Genomic DNA, 6,943 nt, shown 5'->3' on the forward strand with positions numbered 1-6,943 from the left:
CAGAGTGAAAATTGAGGCAGAACCTTTCATTAGATTATTATTTATTATTTGCTATTATCATATATCTGTCAAATACCCTGCACAAAATCTATCAGGGGGGCACACAGTTATTTCTGCAAACCCAGAACAAACCTCAACTTTACAGGAATGTCTTATTTTTAAAAAAATAAATACTTCAGGAGTGAAACATATTAACAACTTTATGATTAATTAAGTATATCAGGCAGTTATGAAAACATAAAAATACAAAACTGAGATGCCACAGAATCAACATTTAATAGCAATCCCAAAACAAAACTAACAAAACAATAAAAACCTAAGTGGTTTCCAATCTGTTTTTAAAGGCAAACCCTGAGTAGATGATATAACCCGGATGCTATCAAGGGTATGGGTAACTGAGGTTAGATTCACTGCTCCCAGGAGCAGTCACAGCTGGGAGACTAGCTTAAGGGGAGGGGGGGCAGGAAGCATCCCTGACTGCCTTTGTCTCCTATTTCTCAAGCAGCAGAGCCAAATCTAGGATTACCCCAAAGGCAAGGCTGCTCCAGCAAGGGGAGTGCAACTTCATCCAGAAAAGGGTGCAACTCCCAGTTGGGCTTCATCCTTAGTCAACAGCACTTTCATTTCATGTCAGTTCAGCCTTAGTTTGTTCACCCACATCCAGCTGTTCCTCCCTGCCCCCTGCCCAACATTGGTCTAAGCTCTCCACTTCCTCCCTGGATTTGGATGCAGAGCAAATGTTTAATTTTGTACTCGGAGTCTTTGGATGAACTCTCCCAGGGGTTTCATGTAGATATGAAGCAGCATGGGAATGACCAAAGCCAGAGCAAAACAGAAGTCTTTCAGTGCTACTTTCTGTCCAGCCAAAAATGGCTCCTCCTCCCTGTCCCCACAGACAAGCAGGAAGCTGCACTGAAGGTAATCGTAGAGTTGCACCAGCATCCCTCTCTCTCAGGCACCTTGCCCAGGAGAGGTAGGTTTGAAACAGGGTGGAAATTGTTTGGATCTTGGGAGTCCTTTAACAAAACTGTAATAAATCATTAAGATTTTGGCAAAGAAGCATTGCTTATATGCCCTACCCACTGGCTCAAATCTTCTTGGCAGATTTAAATAGCCATAAGAATCAAGGGAAGAGAATACAAGTCTAGTTGATAATCATGTGTTGGTCAAGCTTATCATCACACAGGTAGAAATATTATCTGACATATTTTGGGAATGTTCTCATGTACAATAAATAAGCAAAAGGTTGGGAAAGTGTAGAGATTCTTGGCATTTACAGAGGAGCAGATTCTATTTGTGATGTTCTGTAAAATATATTTTGTGTGAAGGAAAAATTGAGGGGTTTGGTTGTTGTTCTTTGGTCACTTCCTTATATACTATTGAGGCAAGGAAGTGTTAACTAGTAGTGATTGTTTTCTGAGACATTTTAAGGAAGGGATAGGCTTAATCCAATTGTGGTCTGGAGGAGATGTCTCTCTGGGCTCAAAATTGGTTGGTAAGTTAAATTTTTATGGAGTCTAAACAAATTGGCTAGGAAAACACTATTGTGTCGTATTTGACTTCAACTGCCATGCCCTTCAGGGAAATTAAAGAAGGAAACCAAAAGGCGATGAGGAACCGGGATGATTAATTTTATTATTAATTAGGCTGTTCATTTATTTATACAGCAATTGATGTGCGTGGGATGATAAAGGCATGTAAGAAGGCAAGTCTTTTGCCCTAAGGCATGAGCAATCTAAACCTGACAGGAAGAGAACTAAAGAGCCAAGTATAACTACATGGCAGGGAAAGGCCATTCTGCTGCACCAGTACTGAATGCCCAACTCAGGAGAGGAACTGAATGGAAGTTTGGAAAGCAGACTAGAGGCAGCATTTGAAGGAAGGAAAAAGAGAAGGGCAGAAGTTGGTAGGAGAGGCAGTTGAAAGGGGAAGAAGTCTGAGGGGAAACAAAGATCAAATGAGGGGCTAGGATAGCTGTGTGCACCATCACTCTCCACATCTGTGCCCAACTGCCAGCCAAATCTTCTACTTGCTTACTCCAGTGAAGTGGGACTTAGTCCTAAGAAAAGGGATTGTGGCCTTAGCCAGGGAAGTGCTTTGCAAAAAGGTACCACCTCCCAGAAAGTCCACTTGGGTCAGAACAAAGAGTGCCGCTCAGAGAGATTTATTTTTTCTAGAGAGCTAGACAAGCATGTAGTCTGCAGCCTAACCAGGGGTGCAGTGAGGGAAGCAATATTTTAGGTCCCACAGAGCTGAAGGCCCTCAATGTATGGCCTGAAGTTGCATGGGGTTAATTGTTGAATACATCTGACCTTTAACCCAGAGGATAATGGCACACAGAGGAAGTCAAGGGTGTTCAGCTCAGGCCCTGAGACACCTCCCTGTGGTGCTGGGCCTGGCTCTTTTCCCTTCCCTTCTGGGTACGAGCACCGCCTATCCAACTTCATTCTGCTTCACCCTTATCTCACTTCATGGTCTGACTTGGTTTGGTGCTGCCAGTAGAAACCTGAAACAACAAACAAACAAGAAATCTGATGTATCTGAAGTTAGCAAAAAATGGAGGTAGGGTGCTGATTAAAGGAAGAAAGTACAATTGATGGGAAGAACATAAATCCAAGGTGGAAATGGAATGTGCAGGAACATTTTAATGGGGGAAATTGACAACTGTGAGAATAAATAAGGAGTTGTGATGCTTTAGAAGCAGAATTAAAGGTCATGAATTTGGTCATTAGGGTATTTGGGAAGTGGAAAATTATAAGGGACATTCAAAGTCTTTCCTATATTACTTTTTTATGTCAAGTCCTGAACCACATCTACCCCTGATTGGAAGCCCTTGAAGGCAGTGGGACTCCTTGTGTAATCTGATGCAATTTCACAAACCCACTGAATTGCTCATTGGAGGTCTTATGGTGTATGAACATATTTTTTGCTTACACTGCCATTCAGCTATGTATTTCTAGTCTTATTCACTGGATATTTGATGCTGTACGATGACCTTAAAAAAATCTTTCTGTGCTCTGTAATCTGCCTTGCATCTCAGTGAAATAGGTGGGCAATAAATAAGATAAATAAATAAATGTCCCACTTTCCCCATCCCATTAATAACCTGGCTTTCTCTATCTCACCTGCATTGTCCGTCTATACACAGCAGAAGGAGTGCTCTTGTCATAATTCAGCCACTTCTGCAAATAGATATTCTCTTCATGGCAGTTGTCTGCACAGGAAAGTGTAATGCATGAAATAGCAGTCCTCTGGATGCTTTCATTCGCAAGCTGAGTTAAATTGGTCTAGGCTGCAACATGACACAAAAGGCCTGGGGAAGTCAATCAAACACAGACCCCCTGAGCATGTCGATTTAGTTCCAGAGCCGCTGCTGATAATCTGCTGCCTCTGCCTGAGCAAATGAGGTGCACCTGGAAATGTAAGGCATGCATGTGACAAATGCATATTTGTGTGACTCCTGTTCAAAGACTCTTTGACTTGTCAGTCAGAAATAAGATAAAGTTTGCAAGGAAGCACATGTGTTCCATTGCTCAGTGTTTGACTTCTACTGCAATAGCCCCATGTCATTGCTTTCCCTCAGCTCTTAACCTCTTAACCCTGTGCTTCTCAATAATAGCAATAATAAGGAGAATTTTTGGCAAGGGAAAAAAAATCAAAGATTTAGATATAGCATCAATGTTCAGAAAAGAAAGGTGAACATGATTCTGTGAATCCCTTTTACCAAGTCTTCAACCGAAGGAGAAAGAAGTCCATCAAAAAGAAAGACTTCCCTCCATCAGAAAAAAAGTCATTCCCCATCAGAGGAAGTCTTTCTCTGTTGAAGGAAGACTTAGTTGAAGCGAGTCAAAGGAGACAGCTTAGCCCAAGGAGGTCAAAGGATCCAAGTCTGAGTATTATAACATGTATGTGACAAACCCCTAACCACACTGCAGCCCTTGTGCATAAATTCACATACTTTTAAAAGGAGAAGCATAGAACCCTCACACAACGATAGATACCACAGCACAAATTGAGAACGTGATAACTTTAGATGTGGAAATGTCTGCAGGCCTCATCATGGCAGGGGAATTGCTAATACATGCCCAGTTGACTGGAGGGAGCAAACAAGGCACCGTCCCTGCTTAGGAAAGCAAAATTATCAGGAGCTAAGCAAAGAACTAACTCCCCAAGAGCTCCCAGCCCTGATGAAGCAGGACTTTTTGTGCATGTTTCTCAAATCAAATATGGCAACTGATCACATGAAGAAGACCTTGTGACCTAAGCATGTGTCCCTGTTCCCAGAATCCTGCCAGGGTGTCTATTGTTGTGTGTGTGTGTAAATAATGTGCCATCTAGTGGTAGTCAATTAATGGTGACTCTGAAGGCTTTCAAAGCAAGAGACTAACAAATGTGTTTCACTGTTGCCTTCCTCTCCATAGTCCTCCTGGGATCCCTTGGTGGCCTCCCTTCCAAATACTGGCCATGGCTCACCCTACTGAACTTCCAAGACGGTTCTGAGATCTGATGAGATCAGGCTAGTCTGGCCTATCCAGGTCAGGGCATGTCCACTCTCACCAGGCTGCTCCTCACCCCTAGCCCCAGACAGCAACTTTTCTGAAACATCAGATCAGCACATTCGGCTTCGAAGGAGAAGCTGTGCAATAACCGTTGGCAGGGCAAAGGCATGGGGGGAGAGAAACCTGTAACCAGATAAATTCCTAAGTGAAACAAGGCCTCATTGTAAAATGGGCACAGGAACGACTTGTCAAGAAAGCTTCTGGATTTCCCATTACCTTCCATTTTTTAAAAGACAAGATTTGGTGGTCCTGTAAATTACGTGAGCCAGTTCAAACGGGTTCCTTCCACTGTGGACGCCGTCTTCTCTCCCAGGTCTGAGCATCTCAGGACAGATCAGTCGTCTGGTCCAGGAGCAGCATCTTCTTGTTCTGCTGGGACTCTACCACGACTGCTTGCCTTTGGGACACATAACTGCTTTCTTCCACGCTGCGACTTGCTGGAGGCCTCCCTGGGAGTTGCCTTGGGGAAATTATTATCCTTTCCATCCCATCACTGCAATGGAACCTGAACTCCATCGCCATCGTTCAAGCCAACCTTCAGGACCACATTGCAAAGCAGTGGTGGATTCAGTATTCTGCACAGGGCGCCTGCAGCAAGATCAAACAGGGAGACAGGCTAACCCTAGCCAGCGAGCTCTTTTCTTGATACAAGCTGAATCCAGCTGGTATTGCCTTATGCCTCTGACTTGCATGCGTGTTTTACATGACTATAGAAGGCGCAATCAATCAGCTCCCAGGAATCTTAGCAACGGCAGCCACATCCCTTGGAAAGGCCTGCTTGCAGCAGCTGAAGCCCTGATGACTCAGCAGCTTGGGTCTTTCTGGCCGCCTGCTGATCCCTGGCAAGGACTCCAGCCCAAGCCTTGACTCCCTTGTTTGGGTCAGTGATTTCTTGCTGGCACCAGCAAAAAAAAAAAAAATCCCTGGATCCCGCTGGCCTTGGCATGAGCGAGCAGCCAAAGGGAACTGACAGCTGTTGCCAAGAAGCTTTGCCCCCCCCCCATCTTGTTTGCTTAGAAACAAACCCAAAGAATTGAAAACAATTTTTTTTAAATCCTAACCAATGTTAGCAACTGAGGGTTCTGCACCAGCAGGTTTGAGGTGAGAAAGGTATGTCTCTGCAGGGCTTTGGAAAAGGGAACAGTTCACTGGGCTTCAGGGTAGGCTGGGGACATATCATGACATCACTGGAGGGTTTGTTTGTTTGGTGCAAGTCTAAAACTGGAGGCTTCGGTTTCAGGAATTCCGTTTTCTCCTAGTTTAAGCAGTGCAGTGAATTGGGCTGGTTTTGATTCAATGTCTCCTTTGAGAATTTCACCTCCTGATTCAGTCGGAATGTTTGATGCACATTGAGGCAGGCAAAGGACATTTTCACATGCAATCAGTTTTACTTATGCTTAACACTCAACATGGGAATGTAATAGACCTACAAAAGCTTATGCTTCAGTAAATCTGTTAGTCTTTGAAGTGCCTGCCGGATTCCCTTTGGGTTTTGTTGCAACAGATTAAGATAGCTAATTATCCCACTGGAATGTGCTAACTTTTTGACCTCACTGTTTGCATACTTCCCCCCCCCCCTGTACACCTGTATGTGTGTCAGGTGGCCACAGTAAAGTCTTTAAAATGTCACCAAACATTTCACAACTCTTTGCAACTTGGATATATGCCACACATAGCAGCAGGTTATGAAATTATGAATATACTAGTAAAAAAGCCCATTGTATCCAGAAGACAATGGGCGCTAGCAGGCAGGGACCAGAGCGAGGGGCAGGCGAGGGACAGAGCAAGGGACAGGCTACCTGAAAGAGGAGGCGGGTGGCGGCTCCTCGGCGTCTCCTGGTTTTTGGTGGGGAGTCCCAGGCGTGGTGCGCTGGGCTGCGGCGGGTCCTGTGCGTCTATTTGATCTTCTGCGGCTGGGGGGGGTGGGTTCTTTCCGCTGCTTCCAGGAGGCCACGGCCGCGGATCAGGCCGCGCCCGGCCGCGCCCGCGGGGCCGCGGCCGGCCGCGCCCGCGGGGCCGCGGCCGGCCGCACCCGCGAGCCGCGCCCGCGGATCGGGCCGCGTGGGCGCGGCCCGGCCGTGGTTCCCTCTCGGCGGCTGGAGTCTCGGCGGCTGGAGTCTTGCCGGGGGCTCCCTCAGGGGCCGGCCTGACGCGTCAGGCCGGGAGCAACTGCGAGCCGCGCTGCGCGCGGCTCGCAGTTACTGAGGCTGGGAATCAGAGGGACCAATCGGCAGGCGCTTCGCGCCTGCCGATTGGTCCCTCTGATTGTCTGTCATGAGGAAGGGTCCAATCCGGACCCTTCCTCATCCCGGACACATCCCGCCCCAGAACCCCTTACTATTTTATTTAGTCCGTGGCGCCCGCGGCGCCACGGGCGGTGTACA

The 6,943-nt window shown here is 46.4% G+C and overlaps 1 long non-coding RNA gene across 1 annotated transcript; it reads right to left on the minus strand.

Annotated features, from left to right (window-relative positions):
• Positions 1–225: 225 nt before the first annotated feature.
• LOC143828826 (uncharacterized) lies at positions 226–5,278 on the minus strand. The gene is made up of 3 exons (XR_013227908.1): positions 4,776–5,278; positions 3,126–3,413; positions 226–2,506 (listed from the first exon to the last, which is right to left on the minus strand). It is a non-coding gene; the product is annotated as an uncharacterized LOC143828826 (long non-coding RNA).
• Positions 5,279–6,943: the final 1,665 nt, after the last annotated feature.

This window comes from Paroedura picta, chromosome 2 (genome assembly GCF_049243985.1).
Source record: "Paroedura picta isolate Pp20150507F chromosome 2, Ppicta_v3.0, whole genome shotgun sequence".
NCBI lineage: Eukaryota > Metazoa > Chordata > Lepidosauria > Squamata > Gekkonidae > Paroedura > Paroedura picta.